We start from the raw sequence: 19,339 nt of genomic DNA on the forward strand, positions 1-19,339 counted from the left end.
ATTAGTTTTAAAAAAATGTATAGGAGCTTTCGAAATATTTCTCTTTACTAAGTTAGCTGTCGGAGAAGTGTTAGTATAATCGGTGTACAATCCATCACACTCGCAGAAATACGACCGGTCAGGGACTAACGTAATAATATGATGTCTAGTAGCTCAGTAAAAATATTCGTTTACTCAAAAAAAAATAAAAAAATCCACTTACATATCTCACTTTATTTTTATTATAAACGTCTTTCAATATTTGAAATATCACATTTCTTGTACGGATTAGTTCTGACACGGCTATAATATATCACACGCCTTTGTTTTCTCGTATAAATGAAATGTTCGGGTAGTTTTAGTATAAAGCAACATTAAACAATACTTACGACTATCGCGTTGTCTAATATTTTGTGTGTTCACTTAGTGGTATTGTGAGGCCAACCTTTGCGCTGTGCTAGTCCGACCCGTAATGCCGTATCGTATACTAATAAATATATGAAGTCACGTTGGACTTTGCGTAACCTCGTAGTAATTTATGCGCCGGCCCTTTGTTTTAGATCTTGCGTATTATTATAGCCCCGGCGACAAGGAGAAAGCTTTAAAATCTTCTATTGAGCGACAAATATTTTTCTTCCTCGTGATTAATGAAAGCTTTCAACTTTTGCCACCTGTCGGAAGCTCTTCGACGTTATACCCGTTTCTCAGCTTGTATGTGTTTGTTCTCGTTACTCCCATCACGAAATATGAAACACTGCCGAGGCTCGAGTTTAAGCAATGATTGATTAAAGTAAGGCGAGTGTGATGCGAGATCACTACTTGTTCTACGAAATCGTACTCCTCGTAGAGATGGTAAAGAAAAACACGAAAGTATTTTTTTATTATCGTTATTTGTGTCGAAACGGTTATCCTTTAGATGTTTTTGCGTGTGTCCAGTGGTAAGTCTAACATTATTTTATGAATTGAGCGAATATCTATTACGTGCGTGTAAAAAACCTACTTAAAACAATCCGAGCGAGTGATTTTGTCAATTTGATTCCCTGTTTAATTCAAAGTACTAACATTAAAAAATATTATTGAAAAAGTAAAAAAAGTTTGTAAGTCTTTATGTTAGATGTCGGAGGTTTATCGGACTGTTTAAAAACAAGTGTTACATTCGAAACGGTAACGGTTACAACCGTATAGAATAATCGTCGAGTCCAACTCTAATTCCCATCGCGGACCGCGTACTGTCCGAGCTCCGCTTCCTGCGCACCCTTATCATCCATTGCGAGGGAGAATTATTCCGAAGCCATCAATATCCTGTCATTGTAGATATTCGTGGCTGTTCGTGTTATACTATTACCTGGCTAAGAAAATGTTATATTTTCTTCGGCCCGGACAGTTTATTTTAATAAAGATTTTCGTGAATTTTAGGAGGAGAACAAAGGAAAATGATAAATTGGAGAAGTTAAGGCATAGAAGTGGCCACAGCTCGGTGCTCGATTGTCATGGCCTTGTATACACGGTATCCCGTGTCGTTCTTCAGGTAAATACCGGAGCAATTATTTTGCCATGGCCATCCAATCATTCCTTTCACAGCGAGAGCTTTCATCCGTACTGCCGACACGTTCCGCTCGTCGGGAGTACTGTAGACTTCCTCCATCCCATTCTGTCATCATCATTCCGAGGACTCTCCTAACCGCTATTAACCCCCAGCTATGGATGTAACAGCCTAACAGGATCTAGGGGCTTATCACTGTAGACCATTCTTACATGCTCGTCTGGTCACTTTTACACTCCGAACGCGACTTCCGAATTCAGCCTCTGCGCTCCTCGTTCGCCCTGTGCTGTGTCATTGATGAATCCTATGCCTATTTCGAATCGTCCATAAATATGCAAATGCCGATAGCTGCCCCATACAAGTCGCGCTCGCGGCTCGCGGCTCGCGGCTCGATGCTGTACCTTCTCGTTCCATGCTCCGCCCGATGAATATTAATTACTACTTCCAAATGCCAAACATCTTGCATCTGTTGATCCGACATTTGGTAAATCATCCTCATTTAGATGGCAACATTCTTCATTGACTCTATCTGTCGTCATGTTCTTGAGCACGTATGTATAATATATTTCACTTAATACTATCATATGTTTATGTCATTATTTTAAATATCTCAAATACTGCAGTTTTTATTTTTGCGAGAATAAAAACATACGTAAATTCGCACAGTTTGTCACGATTGCTTATTTGATGTTATTCTTGTTATTTATATTTTTTTGTACAATGTAGGTGTGTATGTATTTTACATAAATAGGTAGTAGGTAGGTACGTTTGTTCGCAACCAGTATTCGTATATCAATGTTCAGGATGGCTTATGCACTTGTTAAAATCATATCACATTAAATAATTTTAAAACCCTCATTAACTAAATTAATCAATCTAAACTTATTTAATTCGACTAATCGTTCTGTAACATTTTTTTTTCACTTTGTATCTATTTTTTTATTATTTACATTTCTGATTAATCAGCATATAAGGTAACATGAGTATATAAACTCATTTGTTAATTCATTGCGGTTTTTACTGTGTTAACATGAATATTAGTAATGTAAGTTATGTTTCGAAATGGAACATGAACATGAACAAAAACATGAATCTGAAACGGAAATAAATAAAAAAATGTAATAAAGCAAGAAGGGCCCCGATTTCATTAGTGTTACCCCCCTCGGAGCGCCATACACGGCGCGGCACCTACATACTAATAATGTAAAGGTCGAGGTCGCCTCGCGACGTATCGCCGCAGGACTTGTTTGCCGTCTTGCTGCGGTATAAAAAAAGTCGACGACGCCTTCCGAAAATCGATACAAATAAAACAGCATACTGTCGGAAAAAGGAATCAATTTGATAGGGGTGTTCGGCAAATTAATTATTAGTCAGTTGAGCCTTTTGGTTCCGTGCCTGTGCCGCAGCTGCGGCGTGTTTTCCGCTCTGCAGACGCTGGGCCGGTGGCTCGCGGTGACGCAACGCAGCTAACCCACTGACCGCGTGCCGCCGCATTACATACTGACTTACTGTACCACTACTGTCTCTGCATGCGCTCCGGGGGAAGTGGGGGAGGAGGGAAATGCACCAGAGGAATTTCGGAGTATGCGATTCCAGATAAACTACATATTTAGTCATTATTTTATGTTTTCTATTTAATTCTAAATTTAGGAAAAAAATACATCGAATTTATCGTAGGTTTAACTATACTAGCATCTTATTCTCCTAAGATCATCTTTGATCATTGGACTACCCGATTTTACTAATTTTACAGTAAATTTAAAAGTAAATTGTTTTTGATCTTATTATATATTGCTATTTATCCTTTTTATTGTGGTCATAATATATACCAAACTTCAGAACAAATTTCGAATTGATTTCTTATTCTAAGAAGCTTCTCATAACTGTATTCTGTCCTTTTACGGCACTTTTAGGTCAACATATGTTGATCTGGTGTCCACACATAAACTTGTGTGATCATGACGATTTGACAATGTCCAATCAATTCAACTTAAGCCAGCGAAAAAATAATTTTCTTTATTATTGCTCATGCCAAGGCTACCACCATATTAGAGATAGCTCCTGCGGGCAGCTTTTTATTTATTTATACGGCTATATATTATTATTTATGTATACGGGCACCTCCAAGGAGACACTTGTCCTCAGATGCGGTATGTAGGGGGGAGGGGCAAAGCTGCCATGTTTCAAATATATAGTTTTATGCCAAACGCCAGATTTTCCATTTGGTACATCCTCTCGAAAGTGAACCTCAGACGCGAGTCATGATAATATAAGCTGCGAAACGGAAAATAGACGCAGTTTATCACCGAAAAGGAAGCGAAAAAAATACGAGTTCAACGGACCCTCTTATTCGCAGAATGATTATCATAAACGGGTGTTGTATGTGAGGGTTTTCAGAAACCTAGCCATAGTGATCATGAATACCACAAATACACAAAAAAAAATCTGCTGTCGCTTTGGGGATTATGACGTTTCGTTAGTAGTATGTATTTTTTCCAATCCCATTAGATAAATATAACCATTTTAATAAATATCCTGAAAGGGAGATAAATTAAATTTTTAGTAGGATTTCAGTTTATGAAATGATTAATTAAAAAATAACGCTGAATTCATAAAATGAAAGAGTAAATATACTAGGGCTTACGAACAAGTTGAACTAAAATTGACTGAACGGCTTTTTTCCATTTTCTATTAAACCGGAAACCGTTTTTTCACTCGGTTAACCCTTTTTAGCAATTACTTCAATGTAAATGATGAAATTTAATTAAAAATTTATTTGGTAAATACTACTATCAATAGTGGTAAAAACCAAGTAAAATTAAAATCAAAAATGGATATATATTTCCACTATCTGTCAAATATAGTGGAAATATATATGAGAGGATGGAACGCCACACTCTTCTGTCCTGACATACACTCCTCGCCTCCTTCACATCCATAAATCTAGTCATACATGCCCTCCGATTACGCAGCAAAATTACATGTATGTATTATATCTTTTTTAGAAGCCCTGGATGATTACATTACAATTTGACTGATCTGTTAAATTTCTAAAATAGAAAAATAAATCAAATAAAGAGATTTGTCGCTGTGTTGCCATTTTAATTATATCGTATTCCTTCGGAGTAAAACTAAAATATTCCGTGTTAACGCGTGCTAAGTAAAGTTCACGTAACATTTGATACACTTTCTTATAATTCCTTTTTAACAGGCCATAACAGAAAATATGTCGATACGATCAACGATAATAGGTACTACTCTACACGTAGGTAGCTGCGTATTATCTACACGCGATGAATGGGGGGCATAAATCGTATAAAACATTCCGTGACAGTTTGACTGGGCCCTCGATCACTCTAAAGATAGAAGTATCGAGTCATTTTGCGCCGGTGGCGGTGCGGTGGAGAGGGATATAAATACGCACAATGTACGATATTACTCCCGACCTAGAATGGAGGCGGGAAATCCTTTCCTCTGTTTTCCTTTCCCGCGCTCCGGGTACAAGACTTCCGTACCTCCCGTCGAACAACTGAACGTAGTTGCGAGATAAAAGGGAAAGCGTTGCCACCGACGCGAAAACGGTAGCGAAACTGCTCCGAGTTTTATGGCAATATCCCGAAATATTATCCATTATTGATTTTCAGCGCGATTAACTGTCTCATATCTAAAATCATACACCTAAGTAACGTCACTGCTAACTTAGAATCAATGATATGTATAAACTCATACCTCTAGCGCGATCACGAGTGTTTTTGCCTAGAATTTTCACTAATGAATTACATGAACTTATAGTAACTCTAAACATAAAGAGTAAATAAACTCACGAGTAGGCATAGGCATAAAGCTTAAAAAGTTGAAACCTGAGTAGGGTCATTATAAGCAGTGTTGCATAAGCCGTAGCTAGATTTCAGAGTCACTTGGATGTTAGGTAATTCGAAGGAATGATACGATTTATCCGATGGCCTTGAATTATTTACGCCATTTTCTATGCATATGAGCATAAAGGAGTCCACAAACTGCCTCCTGGCTTTTCTGTCGGCTACCAGCACCCAAGTCAGGCCGGCTTCTCGAAGTTCAGACGGATTGTCAGTGGTGGACGTCCTGGGCGGCGGTAACCTGACGCCTCGTAAAAGAGGCAAGCCTGATTGAAGCGCGCGAAGTACATGGCCTAGCCAAATATTACATTATTACAGATTAGAATTGTCAATTATATGATGGTTTTGCGTTACGTACCGTGAACATTTTTCCGCGTTAAATGGCGCGTTCTACGTTTTTTCTTTTCTCTTGTTTTTTTAAGTATTCGCGTTATTATTCATCTGACATTTTTTGAAAGTTCCATGTGAAAAAAAACGTGTTCTAATTAGCGGGACTACGAGGCGTTCTAACAGCTGTTGCCCCGGTTTCCAGCAGCCGGCGGTGTGTGCGTGTGCACGCGGTGTAAGAGCGCTTGTGCACTTCACGGAATTTTACTGTCCGCTAGTCCGTATTTTTTCAAATAAAAGCGACTACGACAGTTTAGCGTGATAGAGTTTACGCGCACCGTGATCGCACACCGATCCGGAGAAAGACAGACAAGTGCAAAAGACAATTATTCGTTTTTTCATGCTAACTGGACTACCGAACAGGAAATTCCGTGTAGTGCACAAGCGCTCTAAGGCGCGCTGGCCGCCTTCCCACGTGGCCGTGTGACGCGTTACGTACCCGAGTACCGACAGTCTGTGACGCCCATAAATGCGAACGGGAATTTCACTTACACTTCGCTTTTGCTACATGCATAATTATTACGGTACGAGATTATGTCAAGAGCGTGGATTATGATTTAATCGCACATTTTACGAGTTCCCAACGAATCGGCTCGCTAGACCGTTATCGCGCTTTTTCGTTTCCAATTTTTTCTCGGTTTCTTTCTCCAATTTTTTTTATATTTTTTATTTTCGCCTCCGTAGTGGTCAGCACGCTTGGCCACCGTTCTGGAGGTCCCGTATTCGATTCCCAGGGGGGTGGGTTAAATAAATATAAGTGATTTTTTTGCTCTAATATTTATTCAATATTAACCCTGGATTGGTACCTCAAGCAGAGGGCTGATCACCTTTCCTTCATGTGTTAACGAACAAGATAACACTGCGTTTATATGATGCAGTGCCCTATTCACCATTGAGGTGCGGAAAAGGGTTTGAAGTGTGGTTATGATTAAATCGCACATTTTACGAGTTCTCAGGGCAATCAGCCCGCGAGAATGTTATCGCGCTTTTTCGATTCCAAATTTTTCTTCCTTCTTTCTCTGAATTACCTTTTTTTATTTTAATGGCGAGATTCGTTTAATAGAATGGGATCGCTGCGGCGACTTTCCGCGACTCGATACTTGAAATAACTCCTAACATCCTACCTATATTATTATACCGGTCTTCGCGCATTTATTTTTGTCCCAGAAATATATTTCGTAAATCTCATTATTCTAGAAGTCCGTGTTTTGCTACGTTGATAAAATGACGCCCCGCTCAAACATCTTAATTAACTAACGCTCTCTTAATTACGTGTCTATTTTTATGAATGCTTCCAACACTAATTACAACCGTGTTTATCTATTATTTCGTTTATTATTCTGGTCCTGTTCTGCAGTAAAGTTGTCCTTTTAAAGATTGCGATGTTAAATGGCGTAGTCAATTACTAAAGCGTATCTAACGACTGACAAAATCGAAAGTTGGACGTGCCATTAAAGGAATACAATAAACGGTCATTGGTATAAAAGTAGTATGTATTCGTAAAGCATATACGAGGAACAAAGGTAACTTCCTAACATTGCAAGGATTTGGAAAAAAAAACAATTAAAAGTGATAGCATATAGAAGGAATATAAGATCAAGGTGCTCATTCGATTGCTAAAACACAAAAATACAGACGTTTCATTAAGATATTCGAATATTTTTTAACCCTTATCCGCACCCCAATGGTGCATAGGGCAGTGCATCATATAATTTAGCAATCCGTCGCGGATACATGTTTGAATTCAAAGGATCCATATCTATGTAAGATTTGTTGGTAAAATCAAGATATATAACAAAGGAAAACGATTTTCATTAAATACCACGTGACAGGATGCTTTCATTAGGGTGAAAATTGTATTCCTATAAAAATTATTGCTTGAATAATCCTCATTGAGCGCAAGAAACGTATTATTGAATGTGATACAAAACTGAACTATAGCCCAAGTTGATATAATACAAAGCGTTAAATAGATATTAGACAACTTGATGAGTAGGACACAAGAGTAAAGTATTGATTTTCCGTAAATGTTGCTCATTAATTTTTAAGTTTGCTTAGTTTTTAAGGGTTAAAGAAAGATTTAAAAACAAAACAATTACTCTGGTATAATAAAGATTAATCGTTCAGTTTCCGCTTGAATTACTTTTGAAGCTTTATAAAAAAAGTGAAGCATAATTCAGCACGACGCGATCTTAAACAAAAGCAAATACTCAATGACAGTAACGATTGTGTAGTGAATGAGCTCGCCTGAAAATACAATAGCCGCGGACAATAAATAACTTATTTTAGTGAATGAAGTACAAATCCCGATATACGAGTACTAGATAGTGGCAATGTGCGATACAATACGTAACGTACAGCTACAGCCCGGCTTGTTACGTGTCGCGGGTAGACACACACTAGCGCAGGTAGGCACTAGCGGAAGTAGGTCAGCACATAATTCAGTTAAGGTAATAATGCGTATTTGCGTGAGCCCTGTGTCGCGCTGCTCCCCAATCCCGCTAAGGAGCCAATCTGTCGGCTAAGCCTTCCGACTAATAATAGATTACGGGACTAATTCTCGAAACGGGACTTGTTAACATAACGAAATTCTCTCAATTCCATCCGCGGCCTTTACTTGTACATTCGGCTGATATCTGTCATTGATTATTATGGCTCTCATTGTTAGATGTATTATGACATTATATTTTCTCATCGGAAATTGGTCAGCAATCGAAATGGCGAAAACTTGTGATATTTTTTACTATAAAGCGCGTCATTTTGTCAGTTAATATAAACTGTAATAAAATAAAGGTCAAGTCATGCACAAATAGAGAATATTCATGAAATTGTTATTGGAAATCTCATTAAATATAACGGATGGCGACTGTGTTCACTATCCGTTTTTTGACACATGGGTGTTGAGCTCCGGTAATTAAGTAGAGAACGTGATGTTTGTAGCTGGATGAGGGTAGGATACAGGGGGTGAAAACCGGCATTGTATATATTTTGTGTCGATTTGCAATTGTAAATCCGTCTATATTTTCCAGTTATCATAACTTATGGGATCTCAACGTTTGAACGGAAAAATAAATAAGAAGTTTGTAACGTTTGTGAGCAGAAACATTAAAGCAAGTATATCGACATTAAGGGTGTATTCTGAAATATACAATTCAATACGCGACCGGCTGCGCGACAAGCTACGCGTGTTGTTCCTGCATATGAAAAAAAATATTGAACAATTTTTTAAAATAATTTTAACTCCTTACTTTTCAATAACTCTTTTCTTTTCAAACCTAAATATTTATTTCGAAGAAAAACATATTTTTCCAATATAAAAACGGTGTAAGCAAAAAATTCAATTGCCCTAAATGTTACCGGGGTTTGAAGAAAATTATGTTTCGGACTATCGATTATCCTGCCTTAAAAGATTACATAACAAATAGAACTGTGCCTATAACATCGTTACCATGGATTAATAACCTTTTAAAATATCGTTTCTTTAATTAAATTGTTTAAAGTTTAATATGAGATGGATTCTGCTCCAAAACTATTTCATACATATTTTTTTAAAAGCGGGGATTGGATTTTTTACCTCGCTTATGACGTACAAGTTTAATATTTAATTCAAAGGGGCTGGTTCTTCTATTCCACGGCACTAAAAGTACTATAAAGGAGTCGAGTACGTGAATACACTATTCACCCACTGCTCTACACAATTCATCGTTAAATATTTCAAAGTTGAAAAAATGTAAACTATACCCATGGTTTAATATATAAGAACCTAAATGATAATCTTTTATGCATAGTTTATGGGTGTGCTATTTTGAGATTAATAAAAAAATGCATACTGCGAGGTGATTGTGTTAAAGAGGGAAAGATTGAGACACGGTTCTCATGCAAGTGGGAATGCGTGTAGCAGACTAGCAGTAGTGAGAGAGGATAGAGAGCATTCCTGCCAAAACCGCAACTAGATAGGAAGCACCTCGTGTCTAGATAGTAAGCATCACATAACAGTCCTCGAATTTACCATAAAGACAATACCGCCGACAATATATATTTGAATGTCTTATTTTTTCTATAATATCGACTGGTTAATGCCAGAACGATGTATCGCCTTATATGTAATAATATATATCAGATGTATCATAAAGTATCGACGATATATCATCTTGACATTGGTCAATAGTAACCTAAATAAGCCAACTTTATATCACCAAGAAAATCAAATGATTCTAAGGAATAACAATTTTACAAAATCATTTTCAAATGAAATAATACTCTAGAGTTACTCTGATACTCGTAATACATCTTCTTCGTCATTTCAGTACACGCAAAGTTTTAATAATATGATAATACTTTGTGCCGTATTTCGCCTTGAAATCCAGTTTTTGAAGTATATATCCATAACGCCCTCGTATCCATATCCACAATGCTCTGATTAATTTCGCATTTTGTTATTGATTATCACAAATTCGAAACTAGTTTGAAGCATGAAGCTTTAATAAGCTATTTGATTGATTAAAATCAGTGATATTATCGAGCTGGTTTTATAATAACAATATTATTCTACGTTTCCTGATTCTAGTTTAATGTCAAATCAAACAAATCGTTTCGGTTGTATCATATCAAGTATGTGTAAGTAGTCTCCCGAGACTTGAGAATACTATATTCCGCTTGGAAATTAAGTAATTGTATCTACGAGCATACAGATTTGTTTTTCCGCCTGGGTGAAATTTGTTCCCGGCACGAACATTAATCATTCCTATTCGGTACACGTTGTAATATGCGAAGTGCCTTTTTGCAGGGATACGAGCACCTCGCGTGCTCCACTTATTGTTCTTTACGTAACAAATTGTGTGGAGTGAGGTTATGTGATTACACCCATAGACATTCAATAAAGCCCGCGATTACACGATTCATTTTCAAGTGTATTCCTAATTTCCACGGTGTCTCGTTAATTCGGCATAACACTGAAATATTGCATTTATTTTACCATATCGCTCACTCCTTTCAAGAACGTCATAAATCAAAAATCGACAATTTTCAATTGTGCATGTTTTCAGAATGCTCAGAAAATGTACTATATCCCAGCAAAAGAGGCATATTTTTAACTTAATATTTACCCGCTACAGGGCAGAAAGTGTTGTTTTTGCATTTTGAAGAAAAGGTATTGTTTAATTATTTTTTAAAAAAAACTAAACATTTTTCAAATGGAGAAAAAACCTTCAGGTTTTACCTAAAAAGATTTGTTGCACAGTAAAAAGTTCAATAAGTGGCTTGATATTTATTTTTTAAACATTGTGTTATATTTTTAAGCTTTAAAAACGCTCTCCTGAAAAATCAAGTTTTTTGATTTATGACGTTCTTGAAAGGAGTGAGCGATATGTCAATATTCGACCGAAAGTAGCGACCAGGAGTCCTGGAGTAGGCGGTTATTATTTTTCGTGATCTGCAGTCACTCGACATGGGCTGGTCTTTGAATATTTTTTGGATTATTTAAGCAATTGCGTTTATTTTTGTTACAAAAATTATAATCAAATACTTGTGTATGTTGAGGTGTTAGACGGAAATTTTTGCGAGTTCTATATCAGATACATTTTTTTCCTGATGATGACAAGGTTCTTGTCGAAACCGGTTGGATGAAGTGTACCAATAAAAAGTGGTTAAAACAATGTTGTTTTATTTTATAAAGTTTATAAAATGTTCCACAAAGTATCTGCAAAAAACATTCAAGAAAAAAAAAACTTTTTTTTCTCAATAGACAATTTTAAAATGTTTCAGTAAATTTATAAAATAAATAGTTAAAATTAGTGATTTACGCAGTAATTTATTTAATAAAGAGTAAATGTACCCAGTAAATTTATAATTCTTAAAATGACCATAAATTAAGCCAATTTTAAAAATTCTGTCTCTGTTTGTTAATGTATAGTATTTATTATGATATCGCGTTATAAAAGTAAAAGTAACGAAAAAAGGTTAATTCACTTTACGCTCCAATTATTATGGAGATAAGAACTGTTCAACGAAATATTTAGATTTTGTTAAATGTTTCCCGTGAGTTCAAATTTATCCAAAATGATGTTAATTAATTCATATTATTGAGTTCTCCTATTAAGTAAAACCTGTAAAAATATTTTGTAATTGAATTACGTTATAAACAGTCTTATAAACGTTGAGTCTTTACTTCTAGTTGTTGAACGTCACATTTGCTTTATGATTTTTAATGAGTTCAACTAATAATAGGTTTGTCTTTCTTTGAAATAATATATTTTTATGATGTTCTTTATCTACGAATTGTGCCAATGAGAAAACTCCCCGCGGAGGATTCCTTTGGCATTGACACTGACGACGGACGTTGTAAAGAAACACCTGGCGTAGCAACAAAAAACCGTTCCCACGTTTCCCGACTAATCTCGATTTTAATTTTTCCACTTCTTCGTACGATCTTTTCCCCTCGGCTCCATCTTAGTTAGTGCGAATCGAAATGAGATCTCTGGCAATTGAAGTAAGACGTGTTGCGATGTGAACGAATCGGGATATTCGGATATGGTTCACCTACCGGATGATAGTTCAAACGATAATTTCATTAAAAATTATTTAATTTATTATTACATAAAAATGCTTTATTACGTTGATAATATAGCAACACGGGCTATTTTAAGAACAGCCTATCATCTTTTGGGCCCACTGCTGTAGATTACGCCGCATTAGACAGACGCGGTGTTAACTTGATCGTTAATTATATGAAGGCAAGGTGATCAGTCCCATGCTCCAGATTCTGAATATTGTAGTAGAAAATAATAGTACAAATATACAAAATCAAATAATTTTGTTAATGTTAATGAATAGGCCATACCAAAAAAGAGATATCTGACAATATCTTCACTCGATTTATCCTACCCTAATCCATTAAAAAAAAACAAATCTAGTTAATTACGATTCGTTCTAACAACTTAACCCGTTTTGTTATTGTCAACTAAATTTCCAACAACTGTATATAAAACTTTGGATTTAGTTTCTGTACTTTTTCTATACTTGTTTTGCAGCATCACCGATGGTGCATCTCACCATTTTTATAAGACTGTTTATTATATAAGAGGTGTAAATGAATGAACATTTTTTGTCTATCAAATTTTAAAAATACTTTCAATTGATTTCAGACTTTCATTTATGTCAATGTGTGTCATATAATAGTAAAAAAAAATTGTTGCAACTTGAGAATATGATGATAATAATTGCAACCATTACGGGATGCTACTTTATTTTTTAGATAGTCTAGGAGTATTAATTGTAGTAGCTTAAACATATTACATATAATTTTATCCTTCTTCTGACTTACTGATACTTTTCCAAACCTTTAGTTAAGTTCACTTTTATATAGATTTTCGTTATTTAGTTTATTTGTACGTTTCGATTTTGTATCATATCTGTAAATTTCATCGTGTAACATAAATCAAGTATTAAAAAAACGGTTTCATTACATTTTAATCAAATAAATACAAGGTTATATTTGACTTTTTTTCCTCTATATCGATAATTAAGGACAAGTATACCCCTCTCGAGCGCACACTTTACTTTTAAGGTGAAATTAAGTACTAAGGGAAAACGCAAACAGCTCTACTATAAAATGTGTTCTAATTTGCAGATACGACAGTTATTTAGGAGAGCGACGATACGCCATTGTTATTTGCCAACAAAAGCTAAAATGCCTGCATTTTCCGGAATTTCAATGGAAAAATGCCAAATTCAAAACAGCAACAAAATATAAATTCTCCTTGACAAAGATTTATCTTTCACATCAACGTTACATGTGAACAAGTATGTCGGCGGTTAAAAGGAGAAATTTAGGTAAGCGACCAGTAGGTGTAGGGTACATCCATTCCAAATTCGATGATATTTAAATACAGTTTTTCTCAGTTATGATGGTGTCATTCGTAGTCTAAAATCAGATTTTCGGCACTCCAACTCTGTTGCGTAAATCGCCATTATGGATTATGTCTATTATCGACTTTAAAGCCCAGTATTCGTTAAGTCGCAACCAAATTTTCTCTAAACCCAGGTAACATTATACGTATTTCTTTTTTTTCTTTTTCTTAAAACACCGTTTTTGTATTGAATTTTTTGAAAGAGTTATTGAAACTAAAGGAGTTAATTTTTTTGTTTTTAAAAAGATTTTTTCTGTACATATTTTCTAAAAATATATCCAATATTCTTTAAAAAAATTACCGCTTCGGCGGTTGGCCGGCGAATGAGATCTGTCTTTGCAAATATCCCCTTAATAACTCAAATGGCAACAAAGCTGGAATCCCGAAAAAGAAAATGTTTTATAATTTTCAAAATCCTTCTTTTATTCATTGATTATTATTTACGTATACATCGTTCATAGTAAGTTATATTGCGGAAACTAAATATATATCTACACATTATATAAATAAAATATTACTGATTCTGAATATACCTGTATGTATGTAAGTATGTACGTAGATAACGAGTACGATTATGATGCAGATATAAAATACGTATTATGGTGTAATCTAAATAAACGAGGAAATAAGTAAATTTAGTGTAATGCAAGTCAACAGTTTAGCCGAAATAATTTGGAAGATTAATTAAGATTACCGCGTTATCGTACAAAATGTTGGGTATAATTTAGCACTGAAATTCAAATCCCTTATTCGGCATGCTAAATATGGAAAACCTTATTCTGCAAACACAATATTACGTACTATTATATAAATGTTTACTCCAACCAGTTGACCCTTTTTTGTCGTTGTTCTCATTAAATTTATCTATCAGAGATGAAATTGCAGTAAAAAAATAACGCGTTAACTGCACAGTGTGGATAACTTCAAATTCACTTCTAGAGTTTATTTAGATGTCTAACGACTTTGGCATTTTTATACAGTTGTCAACTAATTTTGTCAGGATAACAAATATGAAATTAATGAATATTTACATTGTTTTTGACCTTTCAGCATAGATGAAGAAGAATATGGAAGTCTGGGCATTCCCAGGGCTTACGACCGTCATAGGCTGGGTAAGTGATAACTTTACACACGTGTAACATTACGTGTGTAAAGTGATCACTTAAACCAGCCTATGACGGTTATTAGCCCTGTGAATGTCCAGACTTCCATATTCTTATTCATCTATGTTGAGATATCAAAAATAATGTAAAAAATAATTGTAGATAATCCAAATTTCTGAACAAGCATTTGGACACACAATTAAAGTGTTGTTAATGAATAAGTATTTGTTTTTTTTAAGAGCAAAGTTATTTATTCTTTGTTTTTAACGCGTTAAGTACTTTATAGAATTGCAAGAATATTCAGCAGTTTTTTTTAATGATTTGTGGCAACGAAGTGTTTCAGTGATCGTTTCAGACAATCCTTTAGTTATTTCAGCTACCACTATATTGAAATGTTTCTGTACTATTGTACACATGCAATTATTGCAATATTTGTACTAGTTTTATGACCAAAAACTGGCATCTCTGGAATTTAATTCTCGTACAAACTGACAAAGTGTTTTTTTTTAAATATTTATTTTGTTATAACAATTATTATTTACGGTGACCTTAATTGACATGGAAAGCGTTTAACTCTTCTTGTTTTCGTGTAATTACCAACTAAGATAACACTACAATGACTTACGCTCTTTATGCATATTTAGTGTAACGTTAGACAGCGTAGAATTATATATAATTCACGGTTTTAAAAGTTTATTTACACAGTTAGGGGTTATACTGAAAATTTGATTAATTTTAAACAAACATTACATAATACGTGTTGTTGCTTATTTTCGCTGTGGAATAATACCTTATATAAAAGTAAATTTAATTATCGATGTTCGGTTTGTATCACGCACATAACATGTACACACTGACCGCATATACGAGGCCTTCTAATATTCAATCGGGTAATATAAAAAATATATATACTTATTACAGCTTTCTTCACGTTATTTCCCCCTTAAGTGTGATTAATTCTCATGGCTGACCTATCGTTGGTCGATCTTCCTGAATTAATCATGACGGTCCCTTGACCTGACACCGGCCGCACTGGAAGTAGGTCTGTCGATATTGTTCCTCCATTGCCCACCCATATGTCGTGGGTATACTAGCAAAAAACGTTAACTCTAAAATCCCTGTTTGAATAATCCCTGTTATTTAAAGCTTTTAACCTGAATAAAATACCCGCTTTTAAACTCAAAGTTGAATTTATTTTTAATACCACATATTTATGACATTTCAAACTAATTACTGTATTTTGCCAGTTTAAACGTATAGAACGTTGAAAACTTTATAATATGCATCGTTAAGTCAAAAATGCATATTTTCGATTTAACGTTTTTTGCCAGTACACCAACGATGTATTCACTAGACTTTTTATTTTAAGAAGGCTCTTATAGCCATTAATTTGTCAAAAAAAAATTCTTAAACACACCCTGATAAGTTCGTGAACTTTCTTGTCCTTGGGTAAAAACACGGCATTTAATGAATTTTCTTGACAACATTTTGAGTGTCCAAATACTTGTTCACAAATCTGAATAATCTCCGCTTAAGAGTTATTTTTTGCATTTTTTGACATCTTAACGTAGATGAAGAAGAATATGGAAGTCTGGGCATGTACAGGGTTTACAACCTGTCATAAGGTCGGTTAAGTGATCACTTTACATACGTTTAACATTTACCAATTCTACACATGATTGGCAACCACACTTCTCAATTTTTTTGGTCTCCAAGAAATATGAATGAATCTCGTGGCACAATACGTGTGAGTTCACAACAGCCATCTATGAATTTTATTTAAATAATTAATTATTAAAGTATTAATTTTTGACATCTATTGTATTCTTTCCAGTACCCTTTATTATAACCTAAAATAAAATGTAAACCCGCACACAGTCCATGCCTTTGTGGGATCTTTTATTGTATTAATATAATGGAATATTTTTGTACTTGTAATTATATTATATTGTGAAAAGCAAAAAAAAACTAATACGACTTTTCACGTATCCTTTATTATATCCTAAAATAAAATGTATACCCACACACATGCCATGCCTTTGTGGTATCTTTTTTTTTTATTAATGTAATGGAGTATTTTTGTACTTGTAATTATATTATATTGTGAAAAGCCAAAAAAAAACTAATACGACTTTTCACGTATCCTTTATTATAATTTAAAATAAAATGTGTCCCTACATGCCATGCCTTGGTGGTATCTTTTTTTGTATAAATGTAATGGAGTATTTTTGTACTTGTAATTATATTAAATTGTGAAATGCAAAGAAAAATATTTAAAAAAAAATTACTTTTCACGGATCGCACTGGTGGAAATTCTAAAAAAAGACCCGCACATTAGTTCGTTACTACGACTCGGGAGTATCGATGTCAACAACATTAACCCTCACTCGTCACACCGTTTCGGTTAGCGGGGTCTAACCGAAATACATACATAGTCGAGATTCGAGATAAAATCTCTCAAGTTCGCATACTTACATCGTACACACAAGTGTGTATATTCTCGTGTCTCTAGTCTCGGGCCAGCGTCCGGCTCGCCGCTGAAACAATGTACGCTAATGTCACAAGCGCTTCCCTCCCACGTGATACCACCAGCGCGCTGCAGCGCCGGCACTGGCGTGTAGTGCGCGATGCTAATAACTCAGTTCCGCGGCCTTCTCTTCCTTTGTGTTCCCCCGCCAGCGAGTCGCGCGATCCTGGCTGAAAGGGCCTGAAGAGTTCATTACTAAGTAGCGCCACCGCGAGATGAAACTTTGAGCATATCATCACACGACACACCTATGTAACGTGCATACGTTACGCGATATCATGTATTACTCCCCAGATTTCCATACACCAGGGATGGCGAACCTTTAGGAGCCTGAGTGCCATTTTTTTGTTCAATATAATAATATATCGCGTGCCACATGCCATAGAAATAAAAATGCATCAAATTTTTGTGTAACTTTAGATTTTTAATATGAACAAAGCATTAATACGTCGAAAAAAATAATTAAGTACTTATTTATAATACTTAATATAATAATAATTAAGTACTTATTAGTAATAAAAATAAATAAATACTTATTAATCGAAAAATAAAAGAAATAAATAAAAAAAATAGACTTTTCAAAAAAATGTAGAACCATTAAAATTTCATTATTATTAAGATTTTTGTTGTTAAATGCTAGATGCCAAAATTTTATATCGTGTTCATAGCTGGTAACTTTTAATATAATAGAATGCAAGAATACTTTCGTCTGTAAGTCTACATTTTTTTGTTATCACTTTTTTTTCTTCATTCGCGTGCCATGCTAAATCGTCTCGCATGGCACCTATTATGGCACGCATGCCATAAGTTCGCCATCCCTGTCATACACCATAGCGGAGCGCGTAACTCGACGTAGACTATGCGAACTCGCCTAAGAACAATGGATGTCTAGGTTTCCGTCTCGCCTTGACGTTTCTTTTGTCAACATTTATTCAGCTGTAGTTTAATCGACTTCACATCGTTACAGTAACGACGTTTATATTGAAATAATTTCGCTCAGTCTTGTTTTGAGCTCCTGATTTACTATTGTTAAATACCAAATAATACTGCAACAAGGTAAAAAAAATGACCTGCATAGAATGATGTTCGTTGATGGGCTAGTTCTTGAATGAAAATATACTGTATTTGACGTTATTTAGCGTGTTTTTAAACGGTAATAGTCACTGAATATTCTGAATCTTCTTGCAATTCATAATATTTTAGAGTACACATATTTTTACACATGTTTTTTTTGTATAACTTCTATTAAAATACGATTTATGAATTATGAAGCGATATTTTTACCTCGCTCAATTAAACAATCGCAAAATTTAAATATATGGCGACATATTTAGTACTAGTGAATGCAATAATTTAATATTCGTTTTGTAACTTTGAATATTCCTAGATATATTTTTTTTTTTTATTCATTTAATATATTTACATTTTTATTTATAACATAATAACATTTGAATCATTTATACATATGTAGAACTTTTATATTTCGATTCGCTGTGCCTCTCCATAAAAGAGTCTGATCTCATATCTCATATCTTTTAAGAGTCATATCTCACAAGGATTTACATACCATTTACTACCGGTGTTTTGAATCAATTTTTGACTTTAAAGAAATATTTGTGTTTTTATTATAAACCAAAATACTTAAATTTCATACTATGTATGTGATCCTAAGCGGTTCTCAAATTGTGGTTGAGTAGGTTCGAATTCAGAAACTCTGACTCAAGAGCCCGCGACACTAACCACGGGACCACAACCCGACACTTGTAATAACAATATTAAGAAGGTTTGCCAATTTATATAAAACAACGAGAATGATATAGGTACGTGTTATAAAAAGTCATAACCACCTTTATAGGGGTTATCATTAGAAATTTTATTGTTAGATTACGTGGATATTATAGGAGTAATCAATTGATAACGATTGCATCGATTCAATAAATACATTAGCAATCAGTTGTGTATTGAGTATTGTGTTCATTATCGATACACCGGTGTGACATAATTGTTATAGTGCCGAG

The 19,339-nt window shown here is 34.7% G+C and overlaps 1 protein-coding gene across 7 annotated transcripts in view; it reads left to right on the forward strand.

Annotated features, from left to right (window-relative positions):
• The window catches only part of ps (RNA-binding protein Nova-1-like protein passilla), a 103,523-nt gene that overhangs the window by 30,768 nt on the left and 53,416 nt on the right, over positions 1-19,339 (forward strand). For 2 of the 7 annotated variants that reach the window (XM_088277814.1, XM_088277813.1), the window contains exon 2: positions 1,396-1,507. The exons of the other annotated variants lie outside the window; for them this stretch is intronic. The gene's annotated coding sequence lies outside the window, so the exon portion shown is untranslated. The remainder of the gene's footprint in view (positions 1-1,395; positions 1,508-19,339) is intronic. 7 annotated transcript variants of the gene reach the window in all.

Source organism: Brachycentrus maculatus, unplaced genomic scaffold (genome assembly GCF_059751285.1).
Source record: "Brachycentrus maculatus isolate JH-2025_06_01 unplaced genomic scaffold, ASM5975128v1 h1tg000050l, whole genome shotgun sequence".
In the NCBI taxonomy this organism is placed as follows: Eukaryota; Metazoa; Arthropoda; class Insecta; order Trichoptera; family Brachycentridae; genus Brachycentrus; species Brachycentrus maculatus.